The sequence below is a fragment of the Nothoprocta perdicaria genome, unplaced genomic scaffold (assembly GCF_003342845.1).
Source record: "Nothoprocta perdicaria isolate Ctin4 unplaced genomic scaffold, notPer1 scaffold_57, whole genome shotgun sequence".
Classification (NCBI taxonomy): Eukaryota; Metazoa; Chordata; class Aves; order Tinamiformes; family Tinamidae; genus Nothoprocta; species Nothoprocta perdicaria.
The window spans coordinates 671361-692040 of record NW_020455832.1 but is presented as its reverse complement, the minus strand read 5'-3'; positions in this window follow the sequence as shown (position 1 = coordinate 692040).

The window sequence follows — 20680 nt, the reverse complement described above, 5'->3', positions numbered from 1 at the left end:
ATTTACTGATTTCTGCATTGTGTATTTCTTGACTATTAAGAGTAGGCATTGTTTGAATTAATGTAGTTTTCCAGTCTTTATCCCTCGCTGAACCTGGGCTGGTGTGTGTGTTATGCTGGTTGATCTTTTGTTCTKTAGGACTTACTACACTAAGTTATCCTACCTAACAAACACTGATTGTATTTATTTGGTTTTAGAGCAATCCAGTTAACAGGGCTATTATGGAAAATTTGAAATGTCTTCCTGCTGTTACAGTATGTGTTGTCTGTGTATGCATGAATTCAGATGTTGTATTGTAATTTSCAGATTACTGGACAAGACCTTGTTGAAAATGGGATTTTTTTTTCCACTTTTTTTTTCTACTATTCCTTACCTGCTTGTATTGACAGAACTCAGAGGACTAGAAAACTTTTCTGAAAATTACAGCTTTTTGATTTGAAGAATGCTTTTGCAGGCCTCCTTTGACATTATTTGCTGGATGCCTGCAAAGTTCAGGCTGCCCAGCACCCTTGATACTGTGCCATGATCTTCCCTCTTTGCAGGAAGCACAGCAAGGAGGAAACCCGTCACTGATAACTGCTGGGCTTGTCCCTTAAATGTGAGTCTAAGTGATAGAGGAGATCTATCATATGGAGTGGGTTAGCCACAAATTTAACGATGTGCTACACTAGTTCTTTTTAATCAATATTTTTATTGTCAATAAAAATATTCCAGTTTATAAGTTTGCCTTTTCGGTGAGAAAAGTGTATTTGCAGAAGCACATTCTTCAGACAAGCCAAAAACATCTGACCAAAAACTGTTTTGCTGAAAACCTGATTTCCCATCAAAAAATAGACACAGTGGAAAAATTTCAAGCAACCCTATATTTAACTTCCTTGGATCAAAATTCAGTTTGGGGGCTGAGGGAATCTCTCAGAGGATTTTTGCTGCCTTTGTTAGGGTGATTTTTTTTCACTCATGACATCTGCCTGCTTTTCTAGCTATATTCAACCTTGTTATAATTCTTGCAATTGCAGCATTTTGCAGTGTTCGGAATACTCATTCCCACTGGACTGAACTTTTGCTGGTGATATGTGCAAACTCAGGTTCTTTCAAGGGATGCATCAGTCTCACTTCTTTATTTGGGCTGGCTTTTGGTAAGCAAATGAGAGTAGCTGTGGCCACTGACCAGTGAGTATACACAAAAAAAGAACATAATTGCAAATGTAATTCGCAGTTCTGTGCCCGAGGTAGCCTTACTCCCAAATAGTATGGATGCACAAAGTTTAAGTGGGAATGGAGTAAATAGTTGAGAGACACCCAGTAGGGGAAACTAAACAGGTAAGTCCCATCAATCTCAAGAACAACCCTGAGACAAATGTAGTGGAAGGCTGGAAAGGTATTCATGGAAAACGTGTGTGATTTCGCTGCTCTTGCTCTCCTCTTTTGGCTCTGTCTTATGGCTGGTTTTGAACATAGGATCTGAGCTAAATAGATTTTTGATTTCAATTGTTCTTGAGTCAGGAAGAATAAGTTCAGACTTTGCTAACTTGAAATTCAGCTATATTTATCAGAAATAAAACTTCATTTTCTAAGAAAAGCATAAGCCAGGCACAAATGATGTCAGCACTGAAGCAGAGAAATTCAGTTAAATAAGTTGTGATTCTAGACTCTCAAACTCTGTGTTCAATTTTTTTGCTATTGCATTTCTCTCTCATTCTCTCCTCTAGTTATAAGCATTTGCTACAACCATGCCTTAAATATAATTGTGTGACTTTTTGGGTGTACTTTCAAAGCTAGTGAATAGTGGATGTGTGCAAGACACCTGCAGAGTTCACTCAATGTTGAATTAAGGCAAGAGGAGAAAAGGTGGTTGGTACTGAAATTCAAGGAGGAAAGCTATCAGTATGACTTGCAATAGTTTTAGGATGTGTTATGTTCCATCATTAATTCAGTATTTGAATGCAGAGTAGCCAGAATCTATCAGGAACTGACAACATGTGGTCTTTCTTAAGCAAAGCTTGATTGTTATTTTTTATTTCTTGTTTTTCTTAAGCGAAAGTTATTTTTTATTATGTGTTTGCATCTTGGTCTCTTACAGAAATATCTTTACAGATATTTTTAACTTTGTTTTCATGGCAACATAATTTAGATCTCTTTATGACTGCTGAGCATTACTCCTTTTTTTTTTTGCTCTTCATAGACGTTAATGATGAAATCTGCAAATGAGCATATGCTTAGTTTTGTAATCCCACAGCCAAACGTTTCTATATTTTAAATAAACTTTTCTGAAGTGTTATGATTAGCTAAAAGTAGATATATCTAGTTATATCCATGTATACTTAATATTACCTGGGAGTTACATTGACCACAAAAAGACAAGAGCTGTTTTGTTTCTTTACCTGGTTACCTTTGATTTATTGCCAAACAAATCTGGTTATAACACATGGCCAGTAGATGTTTCCTTCCCTGTTACTGTTTTAGAATTATTTAGAATAAAGATCTTGCAATAAAAGATAACAGCCTGACAATCTGTCAAAGGAAGAAATAGCTTGAATATTATTGAAAAAGAAATCTGTGATTCTTCTACTAAAATTGTGATGGGAGAGAGGGCAGAGAAGGGAGAGCACAAAACTACTGTATTAGCGTGAGCTCTCAATGGGATCGCTTTGTAACTGCTAATCAATAGGGTGGGATCCACATATTTTTGGAAGCATAGTACTACCTAATAGATTATCTTTACTCATCATTTTATAAAGTGAAATTTGAGCACATTCCAATTTGAATTGAGAAAAGAAAAACTAAATTATTTTAATACTTTCCTAAAAGTAAATTGAAAATTAATACATTTCTTTAAAAATGCCTTGAAGTGAAAGAAAGAATATAATCACATCTTTAGATGACAAAGTATGGCAAGAATGGGACAGCATCTCTCACATCATTTCTATGCCTTAATCTGAATCTTAATGATAGTGTCAAGAAATGAGAGGCAAATTGAGTTGCCAGATCTCTCCATTCTCCTGAAACTGGAAGAATTTTGGGAAATAATTAGGTGTAAAATAAATATGTATTCAGAAGTAATTGGACTGAGACTATTAAATGTCTTTCTTTTAAGTAGCAGGTAGTAACTACTAAGACTTCAAGGAAGAGAGAAGATTACATCCTGCAAAATTTTTCATGCAAATAGCCTTTACMGGTGTCACTTGTCCTTGTTGCTTTAAAATCTTTGCTTGCTTGAGAAATTTGTAAAATCATGTCTTTAAATGAAAGAAGGGATTAGAAAACAACAAACCAAACAATTCAACTTGCAGTGGGAGTTAAATTGCCTGTGTGTGTGGCTCAGGGAGTGGAGAATGGACATTGCCATTCTTTCAACATTTAATGCTGTCAAAGCTGTTTTTTGACAGGTAGCCCTTGATTGGCAGGAAGATTGTGGGTCAGTGAAGGAAAAGGCCATGCTAAATAGGTAGAAAAAAATCTCATGCCAAAATGTGGASTTGAGCTATTTTTTTTTCTACAAATTTAAAAAATGATGAAGGTAGATGGAAAGAAAGGTATTTTTCTAATTATAAGATCCTAATTCTGTTGTAGATTTCAGTCTCTTGTCTACAGAGTACAGCTTTTGTACTGATCTCCATGGTGTTTTGGAAACACCTTTAATTTTTTTTTCTATGAACTACAGGTACTGTTTATTTTGGGATATAAGGAATAGTTGYTCATTTTTTGGGTAGTAAAGCTGAGTATCATAATTTCTGCATTGCAATCAGCTTCTCTACATAAAACAATAACTTTAATATACTTGGTTTTGGAATTAATAAACATAAAGTTGTTCAAAAATATCTTCTCCAGTATGAACACAGACATTAGGTTAGAGTGTGTTACAGAATAATGGGATAGTAATCGATTTACTTAAGAGAGTGAAAAAGCATCGAAGTTTTAACTATGTTTATTGGCACACTGCATCAGTTGGGAGCTCCATCGCACTTCCCATTCTTTTCTGTTTGCCACCTCCTGAGTTATTTACAGTCAGCATATCTGTTAATTAGCCTCAGGTAGCTCCAGTTCTTTAAGAAGATCTGTTGTTTTCCTGGTGGCCCCATGAGGTGACCATGTGCACGCACTGTGTACAAGTTCATCTTGTGAGCAAGTTCATCTTAACTCAGTAATTAACGGTGTCTGATTCCAAAATTTTTAACTTCTGGCCTGGTTTCCTACTCAGCAGTTTGTTTGGAGAATTGTAGGCCTTGACTCCCATTGACTTCAATATCATAAATGCATCACGATGAGTTCTCAGCATCCTGTGATTACCATGCTTGCTGGAAACCAACTTTTTCTTTTCCTTTTCCATCTACTTTTCCTTTTCTTATTCCTTTACCTCTCCTCTCCTCTCCTCTCCTCTCCTCTCCTCTTTAAAGATCACAGCATATAGCTTGTTGTTGGCTTCCAGTTAAATGTTCTGTATTACTGAGATTATTTACGTAGTTTTCATTGCACTTTTGCAGAGTAAAGTTATTCCTCCTCTTCTTCAGCTTCCTCTATATTATAACATGTATGCAAAACTTAGACAAAAAAAAAGAAAAAAACAAAAAACAACAACAAAAAAAAACAGTCTAAATCCTGGATCTCACAAGTGGGTTCTCTGCAGGGAGACATATTATTCTATAGAGCGTGGGTTTTTGTTTCAACTCTGGGATGATGCAAGACTGTTTAGAACCATGGTCTGAATTTGAGTGCTTAAGGTGGTAGTCATAAAGTACTTCTTTCAAAGTAGGACTTCCTTATTAAAAAATAGGAAAGTTTTGGCTGTGTTACATGCGAGAGAATTTCAGGATCATCGTGCCCAAGTTTACAGGGTATCCTGGCAGCGCTCTAGGAGGTATAAGCTCATCTGTACATCCCATCAAGGTGTTAAAAATCTTGTTGTTTCAGTGTCAATGGTTGTGTTTGTTTCATCTGACACCTAACAAAATGAAGGGTGAACCACTTAGCTGCACTTTTAGTTTGAAGCAGTGTCTTAGTGTCATGACCAAATTCTTCACTTTTTCAAGGAAGTTGTTTACTTCTTCCAGTTGAGGAATGGCCAAATGCTGAAGACCTTAGCATAGGTTACTTGCAGTCCTACCTAGGCAAGTGCAGTTATGGGAGCCATGAAGTAGATAGATACTGTGATAACATGAGCATTTTCATAATTTGATAAGAAAGATCTTGTCAGTGTTACTGATAAAAAATCACTGCTCCATTAAAAAAAATAAAATAAAAAAAAAAAAAAAACAGACCAGCACTGGTATAATCCCTGGTATACATTTAACTTTCATATTGGAAAATACCTCAAAGTAGTATGAGTTCCTCTCTTCAGTATGGAAATATCTGCACTATTCTAAAACATTTTATGCTGAAACAACTGTATCCCTATTTCTAATCTTTGAGGATGGGCAAACCTTGGTGAAGTAACTTAGCTTTAATGGCATTAGAGAAAAGAACCTTGGTCCAGATGTTCAGGATGCTCAGAAGAGACACAAAGAAAAAAGAAAAAGAAAAAAATGGGGAAAAAAAAGAGAATGAATTTGTGTTACTGCTGGCAGTTTACAGTGTAATTTTGAGGGATTGTGAAAAAGTGGAAAAAAACCCAAAACACTTCCAATGTGAAGTCCATGAAAGATCCAGTTTATGCCATCTTAAAGTAGAAGAACAGGATGCAGACTAATCTGCTAATATTTTGTGGGGAATTCAGCATTGGAGGGAGAAATCTTTTTTTTTTTTCTCAGTGTGTTTTTAACTTACTTTCGGTTTGAGGACGTAGAGAGAGAAACTATCTATCCAGAATGCAGTGACCCTTCATCATTATTTTATAGTTAATATTTAAGCCACCTTTGTGAAAGGGAAGCTTCATTTCCATGTGAACAGTTAGCATGCTCCCATCTTTGAAATCTCTCTGAAGAATTTTGCACACATTTTCTCATACAATCTCAATAAATATGGAAATCACAAATTTTCTATTTTTGGAATACTGTGTCCAAATTCACTTAATTGCAATTTTTATTTTACCTTAATATTAAAAGACAGGTATGTAAATTTTACTAAAAATATGCATAGTTAAATTTAGCTGTTAAATTTAGGAATCTCTGCTTTGTTTATCGTCCAAGTCAGTCTATCTGTGGAGAAAACCACCCACGGCACAGGAATACACAGTCAGCAACTTGGAAAAGTAGATAGCTTAATTATGAAAGTTTATTCTGGGAAAAAAAGGTAGGGTAAGGCAGAGCACTATTTTKGGGTTTTTTTTTTGGTTATGATTCTAGCCAACAGAAATACAATATATATATGGTTTATTTTAACACTAACTCTTAAAAGATAAAATTCCTAGTTGTGCTTTAAACTGACCATCTGTGTAACCAAGGTGGTCTGAAAGAAAGTAGAGAGTGTGAATAATTGATAGATTACTTTAACTTGCAAGATATATTCTTGCACTGTCACCTCTTTAATGAGGTAAATGAAATAAAAGCCCTAGCTGAAGGAAAAAAAGTATGAACACTTGTATTGCTAAGAATATGTTAATTAAGCCATAGTTTACTSTATGAGCATATTGGTAGCAGGCTGTCCCCAAGATGGTTATTTTCTGTTGCTTTCCCATAAGCTACTGTATTTTTTGTGGATGGTGAAAATAAAGTATCATTGCACGAGGTTTCTGAGTGGAAAGGTTAKTTATTACTGGGGAACCTATGTTATAAGCTGCAAATGGATGTGTTCTCCTGCTTAGAACAGAAAGCTCTGCAGGATCTTAATTACCAGAACAGTGTTCTCATCTATGTTTTATAAGTCACTAACGTAAAATACATTTTATTTATCTGTATTTGAAAAATACAGTCTATAAGGAAAGCATTTCTCCTGTCTACATAGAGTATCTGTAATGTCATTAGCATCTGAGCTCTTCATTGTTCTTCAAAGCATATTTCTCTTTCCTAAAACTGCCCTACTGTAGTATGAAAAATATACTAGGATAGTACAATGGATGATAGTAATTACATTTACTTTATTACAAATTGTATTATGGCTCATATTTGAGTGCTGTGACTTTCATCTCATGCCTAGACATACTTTTTTTTTTTTTTTTAATGTATGTGTAGGACTGATTCATGAACTGAACTTGCAGGTCATACAGTAATACAAATAATACAAGTAATACAAATAATACAATAAAAAAATTGTGTGTGAAGAAAGGCAGCCAGCTTTATGGAGAAAATAAGACAAGCCCCTTATTTCTGAACCTGTAGGTAGGTTCAGGGCAAGCAATTGCTTGCAACTTCCCTTCCCCCACACTCTGCATTTTTACAATACAACTGCTATTCTAATGCTTTTAGTTAGTCTCATTAAATGTGCAGGACACTAAATCTCATAATGGTAGAGCGGGAGTTTTGTTCTAAGTCACTGGTGCATCAAGGGTTTCTTGATAATATGTTTCTGGTTGCCCAATACAAAAAGACAGGCACTATAGAGACCTGTGTACTGATGCCTACAGTGGTGATCCTTGAGCCCAGATCCTAAGATATTTAGTTGACTAATTTCCTGTAGATTTGAATGGGAGTTTAAGTTCCTAAGTAGGATTTAGGAGCCTAAATACCTTTCCCACTCTTGGACCTCTCCAGGAATAAAGCTTACTTCTCCAACATAGCCCCTTAATTCGCCATACATCCCTGCATTCTTCCATGCATGTTCTTCATTGTCTCTATACTGTTAATTGGCAATTGGAATGCTTAATTATGCTTCTGTTATGGCATACGTTTCTTTATAATCGTATCCTGTATTTCTTTGGACTGTCTGTTCCTTTTCAGCTCTTTCTACTCTTACACTTTGTGTCGCTAATAAAGGCCCTAGCACACGTATTTTCCAGTGCCTAGTGGCTTGTCTCACACACTGTATAAGGTGTCATACCTCTGGCAGTAATAGGGCTTCTTATCCCATAAAGATGCTATAAAAGAAATCATTAAGGCCCCAAATCAGTGGGTTTATGACTATTTTCGGCTCAGTCGATTTCTGACCAATGTGTGGCCGATTTGCTTGTCAGCTCAGTTCCACTTCATTTGACTGACAGAAGGAATACGGCTAAGGGTACTTGCCACAAGTAATTAAATACTGCATTTTTTTTTTTTTGTTATTCTAATGCTTTTGCCACTGAAATAACTCTGCTGGCTCATTTTCAGAAATTTGTAGTAATAAATCAGGGCATAAAAGAACTTTTCCTATGATCTCACTTTTCCTTTCTTTAGTTTGCAATGCAGATTATCTGTTACTGAGGTGTATTAATACTTTCTTTCCACACTAAACTTCTAACTTGCATAGCACATTTTTCCTTAAAGTGCAGCAGAAGTGGAAAGGAATAACAGCACATGTAAACAAAGACTTAAGTGTTAAAAAATGCTATAAAAGCATTATCCTTCATTGCAGTGTTTTTGTTTATTTTTGTTTTTTTTTTTTCTTTTTATGTGATCGTGAACCAAATTTTATCCCCCCTTCTTTAGCACTCTGACTGCAACAGCCCATGGCAACTGTTGGAAAGGAGGATTCAAGTGTTGGGAGGTGTCCTGGTAGAGCCAAGTGACCAAAAGAAGACAAAAGTCTGCGTGTGTTAATCTCTGTTGCTGCCCAAATGATGAGCTATGGACGTGTCAGTAGCTGCTCTAATGGGGATGATGAAGAAAAGAAAAAGGAGGAATAGGGGAAGGATGAGCATGCTGCTTGGTGCCATATGTTACTTCTACCTATCTAGCTTCTATCTACTAATGCTTTTATCTRCTAGCTCCTATCAAACCAGTATCATTTAACTTTCTGCCTTATCAGATGCACCTGAGAATTCAATCCATAGAATCTCTTCTTAAAAACATCTCCATCTTGATGTATGTCAAATATAACTATGTGAAATGTCCAAGTATTTAGTAAATTTCAAATATTTTTTATCCTAATTAAAATTTACTGTATTTTTTTTTCCAAGGAAATGCTGTTCTTTCCCATCCTCTTTTTTCCCTTGCTTTAATGCAGCGTGAATACACATTTGTAAAGGTGGAAATGCAGAATAGGAATTCCTTAYTGATGCATGTCATTTTTCCACTCGCTATGTATCTGTTACTATGTATCTGAGAGATTATGCAGGTGGAAAAGACAATCACTGGATTTGACCTCTTTGGCAGCAAAGTTTTTTCCAGGACATGAAAGGCTGCATATTTAGCTCATGACTAGCATGTAACTCTTTTGCTGACATAACTGAAACACCGACACCTGGTTAACACTTAAAAGTGTTATTGAATAGGGATGGATATTTTTTTTCTGTCATAGCCCTGCCAGAAAAAGCCCTAGTASTGATGCTGTGTAAGAAGTCCTTTCTTACCTGTACATTTTACTTCTCTTGAGCAGTGGGTATAAGTTGCATGGGAAGAAGAGTTTTGTTARTATAATTTCCATGCCAAACTTTCTAGTGCAAATCAGCTATAGGTCTCATGCTGCAAAGACTCATATACAGGCTTATCACTACATAATATCATAGGCTTTGCTTACGTTAATCTGGAGAGTGACCTCTAGAGCAGTTCTAAGAATAGTAGGTGGTCACTGTCTCTGATTCATCCTCTGCATGGTTATCTTGTGGCTGCAAATTGCGTGAATAACACCTGGCATTGCGGGAATTTTGCAGTTTCTCACTTGTATTGTTGGTGATTCTAATCCTGAAAATAGTTTTGTGACACCCTAAGGACACAAGATAGGGTAACCATTGCTTATTTGAAATACTTGTGGAAAGAAAGCTTCCCTGTGCAGTAGGGAAACTTCTTCTCTGTCTCGTGATTTACAACAAATAAACTACAATGTGAGAGGTACAAAAATGGAAGCTTCCTAGAGTGGCTCAATCCGAGAAAGTGTAAGTGCTTCTCAGCACGTGAGGGATCAGGATTGTCTTTTGGTGAACCTACATGCAGCACTGTAATTCATAGGTAGTTCTAAAATTAGGAGTGGGATGGCAGAGACCAGACTATAAAGAGTGTAAATGAATAAAGATTGGGTCTTGAAAGCTTTTTCTATTTTCTTAAGATGCARTACCTGCATGTCTCTCTAATTATCTTTCTTCTACATGTTCTCTCTGAGTTGGAAGTGCTGATCTAGGGAGTGGGTTCTTAGTGGCTGTCTGCAGGGAAAACTCCRTCTCTCCCTTTTCTATTACACAAGAGAGAGAGATCCTAACTAAAAATTAAAGTTAGCCTCCAGACTATTTTAGTATTTGTTCAAGTTATTTTATAATGTATAAAAGTAACATCAGCAATGAAGATGGGACCAGTTACCGGAATACATTATTTGCACAAGCAGAATTAGTTTCATGTAAAAAACTCTCTGCTGTGGGGATTTGAGCTTATCCTTCAATTATGGAGACTAAAATACACATAATTTGAGAACTAGGTAATATTTTATTTGATACAAAGTCTTCCTTTTTCTTCATTTCTTTTTTTTTTCTTTTTTTTTTCCAAGGGATGCTGAAAGATCATTTCAAATAATGCTGCCACAACCAAAGTTGTGCATGTAAACTCTGTCATCTTGCACAGGGTTTGATGAACTAGCTAAGTTTAATAGAAATGGATATTTTCATTTGAAGTCCTAGAGACTTATTGTGGAAGTGCATGCATTTGTACGCTCAGTGGATGAAACCAGTCAAGGGTGGCAAGTAAAGATGTAACTATGGGATTGGATGCAATCACAATCATAAAAGGGAGATATTTTGAGATACAGAAATTGCAGTTCACTCCCCGCAGTTACTGGTCCATTCACAGGGGCCATTTAACAAAAGACCTCGGAGTTAATGATTGCTGTTCTATGACAGAAATACTGTACTTACTATACACTGCACAAAAAGGTCTCTGATCATATTTGTTCCTTATTTCCTACTTAGGATTCAGCACTACATGGTGGTAACTGTCTGCTTCATGCAGGAAAGTGTTCAGCTGTGATATCAGTGAGCGATAGTATCAGAAGAACATCCATTCTCCGTGCATTTAAACTATTACTGTGGGTAGGTGCAATTATTGAGCCTCCCTGCAGAGCCATACAAAAATGCTGTCTCCGTGCAATGTTCTGGAATGCAGCCGTGCCAGCCTGTGACATTCTGAGCTTGCGGTCTAAGTGCTGCTAGAAATTGTACCTGGGAAAACGATTGCTGAGGCTCTAAATAACAGTGCTGCGTTTCTGAATTAATTGCCAGTGGCGTTGCCAAACTATACGTATAGTTTAAAATAATATGAAAACAGAAACATGTTGAAGATGAACCAATGCGAGAACTTCCTAAAAAAGAATACTGACTTTGCATGTTCACTTCGCTAACTTTGCTGTCTCTTAGTATTGTAAATTTGTTCATGTGAAAATAATAGCTTTTGAACTACTTATAGGCTAATAGGTAGTGACTGTAGTCACTAAGACTTTGAACAGCTGTGGCTGTTGATGACACAGATTAAAAGTGAAAGAAAACAGTTTTCACTGTGTCTGACTTGCCAAAAACTGGCGGTGTTTGGGAGAATGAGCCAGTGCTTTCTGTGCTTCCATTTGGCTTTCATGGCCACAGACATGGGGTTCTAATGCATGTTAAATTCTAGGAGTGGAAAATTAAATTGCCTTCCATCCTATAATAGAGACGTGTGTGATGGCATGCCGTATGCTTATTTAAAATTGTTTAAAATTTTAAGTATACCAGCCAAATGTGGGATTTTGTTAGTGGTTGTGCCCATACGGTGGGACATGGTCTGTTTAAACAACTGTTTGATTATAGATGTTTGTATTATTCAATTATTCACAGCACAAATTTTTCATGCACTCCTCTCCTTGTGTTTTTTTTCTCTTCATATCGGAACTGTCCATCTCCTTGCATCCACCGTGATTTTTCATTTTTTCAGTGAATGCCGATTCCCAAGTTTCTTCTCTACCCTTGCTCTCCTATCTTTTTCTCCAGGGCCTAATTATGAAACAGCTTCAAATAAATACAATTTTTTAACAAAAAAAAAAWTCTGCTTCCTGTGAACAATGGGCTGAATTTTTCTCTTTATTCTTGGGGAGTTTTTATTCAGTTTGAGTGCTTTGCAGTTGGTTAGGCCTGAGATTTCTGGGAGCTGTAATTGTGTCTCATTAATTCTTACAGTAATGTAGGGTAACTATAAGGAGCATGCAATTAGTGGTCTGGTCAATGAATAGAGCAGTTAATCAGCAGACAAAGGATGGGGCTCAGGACCTATTAGGCTGAAAGGAAGTGTTACTATTGTCACAGGCAGTAGGAATGCATGTAGACATGCCTTAAAGTTGAACTGTTTAGGGGAACTCAGTATGTCTTTTTGCTAAACCTGTTTTCCTGCCTATTCCACTCCTTCAGAGAGCTTCATTTAAGGTTAACTCTTAAAAGTCAGAGACCATACYGAGCTTTTCATGGGCTGAACAGGTTGCTTGGTATATTCTGTTACCCTAATAGAGGAAGCCAWGGGGTTTATCGAGAAAAAATTAAAAGTGCCAAAGAGACGCAAGGCATCCTGAGCTGTTCCTCTGTCATCGGAAAATGGTCAGTGAGTGGAGGAGAGCGATAAAGTTTAAATCAGCCATTGTGCTGATTGTCAGTCAGTCATACCCTGCATGTTTGTCTTTGTAATGAACCTGTTTGTTCGAATGGCCATGCTTTCAGTGCATGTAAATGTATGCAAATAAATAGAAGAGTTTAAAAATGGTAGCTCTTACAGTGACAACCTCGCCTGCTTTTATGAAGCCCCTGTCTTTTACTGGATCTTTTGGGGTTTAAAATGCAAAAATTACTCCAAGTCTAGGCAATGTTTTAAGGGGGTTTTGTTAGCTTGAGATTAGAACTTCCAATTTTTTCTTCTTCAAAAAAAGCTCGTGAATCCTGTGAAATGTTATGACATGTGATGTTTATAGAGAAAAATACTTTATCAATAAAACACTGCCCTTGAGTGACTCTCATTTCTAGTCAGCATTGTTTCGAATAGAAAGTCATTTTTCCTCTTAAGTAAAACAGACACTTGGCATAAAAAAACAGTAATTAAAATAACTTTTTTGGGGAAAAAAAGAAATTGAACTTTAGTAATTAACTTATATCCTGAGCCTAATGTTTTTCTCAAAACTAAAAGTAATTTTTTACTGTCTTTTTTGTATTAACAGGTCTGTAGCTTTATCTCTTCTTGTGGTATTCACATCAGCAGCAAGTGACGTTAGAAGAATAAAGTCTCTCAAGCTTTATATTAAGGATTCAATTATTCTATATAATTAGCCCTGATTTGTTAAATATTTGAAACATTTTCCACTCCGAGGTATGGAACAGCATACTGGAGTGATCAGAACCACAAATGACTTGTACCTTACTCAGAAAATGCTTCTTATCAAATAATAAGGAAGATTAAGCCTAAGTCTGTCTTTTTCTGTTTGGATTTCATTCCCATAAGAAATATCAGTTTTGTCCACAGTATCTCATGTATTTCTGTTCTCTTAAAATACAAAGAAGAAATGGATTATGGTATAAATTAGGTAGATTTAATGAAATATATAACTTGTGCCTTGAATATAAAGTACCTGAGTGATGTGTAAGGTATTTTGCTGATGCCGTCATTGTCATCCATTGCTTTTTCATATTTCTGTACATGGTTTTGAAACATTTAGGGGCAGAAGAATAACAGTTTTCAGATGCTATTCTTAAGAAATCTTTCCAAGGTCATATTCCCCTTACTATGTCTTCTTTCAAGAAAATAGGACTGACTTGCCCTGCAAATTGAGCAATAGTGCTTTTTCCACACTCTGTGACTCTTACCTCACATATACATTCATCGCTTATTTAAGCAGAAAATGATTTCTTATGTAGTATCTGACAGTGTCAAAAAGTTGCCACCAAGTATCACTGACTTAACAATTTAACAAATTTAACAGAATTTAACAAATACCACCTTTTTATTGCAGTATCATTTTTTTTCCTGTTGAAATCTTTATTAGACACACATATATATCTTTACTAAGCAATAAGAGCTAGTTTAATTCTGGATAATGTAGGGCAAGGTAGGTTAGACTGCAATTCAAAAACTGCTGCTGATTTGAGAGCTTCTCATTCCAAATATAGGCTGGATCTTATCTTGTGTACCCGACATGTTGTGCAATACTCAACTCTGTAGGAATCACAAAGTAGAAAACGTTTCCAGATACTAAAATGTAGCATCACTACGTTTTAAACTGCATTACCTTAAGAAAGCCTGCTGCAGATACCCTGCTTCTTCTGATACAAGATGTAATTGACTGTCATAACGTATAAATATATGGACGTTACTGTCCAATTTAAGCTAGCTGTGTATGCTTTGTCTGTTGTCAGAACAAAAGGACTATCACTGGCTATTCATCTCTTGTCTTTTACATTTTGTTCATGAGTATTTCTTTAAATCGCAACACTTCTCTTTTGGATACTGTCACCAAATCCCCCTCCCTTTATAAAATGGAAACTAGAAGATTAGATGAGAAAATACCTGATTTAAAAGATCACTGAACTGAGATGAGATGAATCCCTTCACAGTGAAATTCAATCCACTAAACCTATTTCATGTGTAATTTGTATGGCATTTCCATCCTAAAGACTCATTTTAGGGCATACAACTTGTGTGCAGAACTAGTAAGTCATTTTCTCAGTCAGTGGAGGAGTTAATTTGCAGGATGTACAGTAATGCTGATAAAAATGGATCACCAAGCCTTTTTTTTTTTTTTAATATGAATCTGGGCTGGGACTTAGGAAGAATAACCTATTTAAGTCCAAAATGGTGACTATAAGAGTGTCTCCTTAACTGCAGTCTAGCCCTGGAGATGCCTAAACTCTATAAGAGACTTTAAGGTTCCCTGGTGCCTGGAGTGCCATAACAATGCTGCCTAAACTGCCCTATTTTTGGCAGTTGTTGCCCTGCTCCTCCTCAGGCTTGGCAGGAATACAGAAATCGTGGTGTTCTGGAATGAGTTACCTGGGAAAGCTGATCTGGTAACTGTTCTCAGCCAATATTCATGGGCCTCATAAAATCCTCATAAAATGCAGTGATAGCTGCTACCGCTGGGAAAAGGATGGTGCAGGTCCCTTTTATTTAGCCCAGTGGCTCCACAGTCAAGAAATGTCTGGGTGGTTGTGCATCCATGGTCTCCTGTGCCTTGTGGAGTACTCTGACTCCTGGAGCAGCAGCTTGTCTGAACTAGCAAAGGAAAGTGGTTCTAGCCTTTTGCATGTAAAAAAAAAAAAAAAAAAAAAAAAAAAAAAAAAAAAAAAAACTTGTTTGAATCTGATCCAGAATCAATTCAGTCACATAGAAGAGAATATTAAATACTGATGTGTGACATATTTTTTGCAGTTTGTCATAGGAAATAAGCTGCTGTATACACTACGTGCTGCAATGGTTATATAATATTTTCTATATTGATCTTATGCAAAAAGTCAGACTGACTTTAACAAGAGCATAAATCAAAATGGCCAGAAACAAGAAAAGGTTTTTCTGCAGTGCGGTATGGAAAGGACAAGTCATGACTTTCAGTCCTCAGTTAATTGTAGTTATAATAAAACAGGAGATAAAATCCTTTTTGACCTATCAYTCTGGAAGTTGTGCCCTGTGATGTTTATAGATGCTCAAAAAACCCCTCAAGGATTGTGGCTGACATCATGACATGGTTACTGTATTGCAAAATTACTCCTGCATATCTTCTTTTGTTACCCAGGTCCCTGTTGGAGTGGTAATGGACACCTCATTTAGTGATATATTTTGAATTGTATGTGCAAATGACTAGTAGAATTGGGAAGTTTTTTTTTTTTTTTTTTTTTTTTTTTGAGAAGACCTGGGAAAATAAAGAGTAGAAAAAAATGGCAACAGCATAATGGCATATATTAATTCCCAGAAAGAGAGGAAATAAGCATTTTTTTTAAAGTGTGAAATACTTAACTGAAGGACCAGAGGAGGTTAGAGAAAGTGGATTGGCTATAATGGTGTCCCGTGTCCTAAAAACAAGTCATGAAATGTATGAAAAGGATTTTGGGCAGCATGAACCTCTCCCAGGAGTAAAGTCCATAGYGACAGGAATTTGCCAAGAGTCAATGCACCTCAGTTTGCCTCTCTTTGCTGTCTGCTATTTCTGCATCAGCTTCAAGTTTCTTGTGATCCCCCTGAGTTTCACATAACTTTCTTCCTACCTGCATTTATGTCTTACTATCACAATGTAAGAACAGTCATATAAGATCAGACTAAACATCTGTCTGGCCGGGTATCCTGTTTCTGACAGCAGCCTGGGGGAGAGTATGAGAAAATGTCAAGCATGTAATGATCCTTTCTTGGTGTAGGCTCCTACCTTCTACTGAATCATGGCTTTGGGACTTCCTGAGCCAGGGATAATACATTTTTCTTCTCCCCTCTCAATCCCATTAGTGCTGCATTTGAAATTTATTTTCTCTTCTTTGCAACTAGTTTCTTTTACTTTCTTACAGGCACTGTCCTATGCAACTGGTCATTCCTGAGCTGAACTGTAAAGCTACAAGATACTTTTCCCTGATTAAATCCCTCTTGGAGACTCACTTCTCTCTTGACATCTACCTGGATAAGTCATTTGCTAATTTAGTTCATTTATTTACTCTGTCAGTTAACCACGCATTTCTGTGAGGGGAAGGGTGTGGGGGTCTCCGGGGAGGCTGCTGGCTGTGCAAGCTCCAGCAGGAAGGCTCTGCTCTGCTAGGGAACAGGGAGGAGTTAAGGCACTCAGTCCAAGACAAAATAGCTAGAAAGTAATAGTTCCAGGAGCCTTTCAACTCCACAAACCTCGTGTTTCTGTAAAGACAAACTTGTGCAATCAAAGTCACAGTATGACAAGAAATAAGCCACTTGCCCCATTTCTAAATGAAGGAGATAATCAAAGGATAAAACCATATATTTTGGCTTCTGGCACCCAACAAGTTGCGGCTGGTTCCTTTCTAAACCGAACCTGATTTGGAAGGGCTGAATGGTGTGACTGTGCACGCAGCCTCCCGCCCGCCCTCCCTTTGCAACGGGAAGTAAATGCGTCTGCGGGAGAGCTGTAGTGCGAGCAGGCACAGTCCTGAGCCAGGAGATGTGTGCGCAGGAGCATGTGAACACCTGAAGGGAAACGTGGATTTTAAGAACAAACCAAAACAACCCGCTCCAAAACACACACAAACACACACRGAGCCAGCCAACACATCCCACACCCTCTCCTGGAAACATGTAATGTAATGGAGTCTAAAATTACTTGCTGTTTTAGTATTCATTGATAAAGTGATATGTAATTACTCTGCCTGTGTATATAGCAGCATTACTGTTCATAGAGCAAATTTTTATTAGTATTATGCTGCTGAGTTGGGGTAGTTCTGTATAACTTTGGCATTAGCACTTGGACATCTTTATAGACTACTGTTGACATCAGCCAGAACAACTATTGCAGATGCAAATGTGTAGGTGCCTACATTTTTATGTGTGGAAATTTGTCCTTATTATTAAACAGTTATAATTCTAATAATTCTGACTACTGACATTGTTATCCTGATATTAGGAAGATTAAGAAAGGAAGAGAAAGTCACTAAAGGCTCACGCATGGTAGAGAAACATAAATATTAGAGTCACTGTGTTATATGTCTCTAGCTATGACAAGGAGGATTTTTTTTTTATGTTGCTGCTTTTACATGTTGTTAGGTTCATCTAAATGATTAAGTTCCTGTAACACAAKCTAGCTGACATCTGACCCCTTTATAGTATCTGTGAGCGAGTTCTCTTCTGTTTTAGCATCTTGTCAGTTAATTCGAATGTTCTTAATCCTATTCATATTTTGTAGTGTAGGTYAGACTAAAATATGTCTTCATAATTCAGATCGGGCAAGTTAGAAGAAATCAAGGCCCGTGCTGAAGGCGTTTGCTTCCTAAGCAAACTCATGATGGCATCACTCAGATCTTCCATTTTGAAAGATGTATTTTTTCTCCTCTCCTCTCAGTGTCATAGCAAAAATAGCTTGAAATCACAGTGCTTCCATCCTTGTCCTTCCAACTCAATACTTTCTCATGGCCTGCAACTCTCTAGGCATCTCCACTTTCAAAGCACTCCTCTCCTTTACCACTTTCCCCTCAAATTTTGAATCTGCCTGTTGCTATATGGTCTCCTGKTTGGAAACTACCTCCTAGGACAGTCAAATGTTGCTGTGCTTGGTATTGACAAATAGATAAAAGAATCTGCTGAGCAATTTGCCTATAATACATTGAAAAAGGCCTTTATTTTAGAAGTTATTTCATGCTTTTACATTCTGCTAATAAATTGACTTGCTCATTGAGATCTATTTTCAAGGGGTTGACCATAGATTATTTTTTAATTTTCTGAATCTGAACAGCTATTGGATGGAGTAGGCTCGAGGCCTGTTGTAGAAACCTAGCAGTAATAGTGATTATTCTGGTATGTTTAGAGGCTTTTGGTTTTGCAGGTTGTTAAATGGGTGAGAATAAAGGCTTATTTTCTGAGATGGGATTTCTGTCTTATGCCAAGGAAATATTTCCATGACTCTGATTAGAAAAACTCATAACTGACTGGGCAGGATTTGGAGATGAGAAATCTTCAAATTTGAGAGGACTTTATTCCTCCTGGAATCATTGCTACACTGGCATAAGAATCTGAGCATGGGAGGCACAGTGTGTCTTTAGGTGTTACTTTATGACAATCTCTATTTTGGGGGGAAATAAAGCCATACACCTTATAACTTTTGAATGCCTCTGAATTCAAGATACATAGAACAGCTAATACATTCAGATGCAATACAGTACCCATCTTTTTCTTCCTCTTGTTTTCATTTTTAAGTATTTGAATGGAAGTGCAACAACCATTATGTATATATACATAATGGTTATCTGCTGTAGTGGCTCTGTAARTATAATGGCTCAGGTAAATATAATTTAGCCTGCAGTCTCAGGTAGGACTGCAGGCTAATTTATAAATAAAAATTCTAACAACAGTGACTGTCATAAGTCACCAGTTGGCATGTTTTTTCTGCTGGTCTGCCAGTAACATTTGAAAATGTTTTTCATAATAATAAGAATAGAAGCATTTGCCTCCAAATGTTGACTTTTCCCTTGCTTTCTTAGGAAAGGTTTCCCTGTGCTTCCCTCTGCTATTAGTGCTTTTAGTATTTGTAGTTTAGCAGTGTTTAAAGCTATGAACTATGACCTCCCAGTGCTAAATAACACAAGTACATGAAGGAGTTAGCTCTTGCTTTGGAGAGCTTACCCTCTGTCCCAAGAGAAAAAATGAGATAAAGATGGAAATTACAGTGAAACTCTGTATGCAGCATCACAGTGGATGGAAACTAAGCATATCATTAGCATTATTGTTGTTGGGTTTTTAAAGGCCTTGGGATAAAGGACAGAAGGTGAACATAGGTTTGAAGAAGGATAATAAAGTTGCTTTGTAGTTGTTTGGGCAAGTGAGGGACTTTTCTTGCCTCTGAGGGAGATCATTGCAGAAAGCACCAACACAATCACTTAAAAATAGAAACAAGTAGGCATGGGAGATATCATGGGTGAATTAAGAGCTTTGGATCAACTCTTGATGTACACAAGAGATATGAGGGTCTGAGGCATAGACTGTAAATGCAAATAAAGATGAAGACAATTATTTAATGTTTTGTGTGGTACAGAGAGCTGTATGGAGCCTGACTGAAGTGCTGGAATGGCAATGGCAGTGAGTCATGAATGAAGTAGTCCCTGGGGTTGAGTTCAGTGCTCTGTGGCAGTGCCTTCGTGAGTACTGGAGAGGTGGGAYTGTGCCTTGCAGGTATCTAAATCCTGAATCTACTCCTCCTTCACAACCATAAGGTGAGGTGGCCTTTGAAATATGACTTTATGTGGTTGTTAATGATCATCTAATGAACATGTATGTATTTCTGGCATTTCAGAAGCCCAGTCTGAGCTAGTCTATCTTCTTGCCATATTGTCAAGACTGAACAATTTGCATCCCTTTGTGGATTAGCTGCTGCTTTGTACAATWCTATGTTCTTTGTGCTGATGAAGTAGTGGGTTTAGTCGATGTTTGTGGACAYTGTGCTATGATATTGATGTGTCTGTTAATAGATGCTGTTGATTCTCTGAATTACTAAGGATTTGGTGTTCATCTGTGCCAAACAAGTTGAGTAGAATTATGAGCAGGACAGACAGTGGATGCTGATACTCCAGATGAGGTTTTTGTGGAAGGGAGGAGTTTGGCAAAGTGGAATACAGAAATGGCTGAAGGTGAATTAGCTAATGGATTTCTAAGCAAGATTTAAGATGTTTAAAAACAGCTTGTCTTCTTTTTTTTTTTTTTTTTTTCCTGAAATTACCAGTGGTAAGGTGGCTATAAATTGCCTCTTCAGTAAGAATACAGTGCAGTTTTGGTATTTATCTCTCTGCCAGATTCCTTGTGCTGTAAGAATATATATATATAGTACTCCTTCACTCATCATATATCCTAGTTTAACAAACCTTTTCAGTCCTACATTCCTTGTCTTCCTCACTTTTCTGCATGGAACTTTCCCYGTCCAAGCAGCTTACTACAAGGACTCTGGGGCAAGTTTTTTATAAGCTGAATTAGAATGGTGATAAGGAAAGATTAGRTAATCCAGATGCTTTGCTCTCCTTTTTACTTCAATTATTATGTTT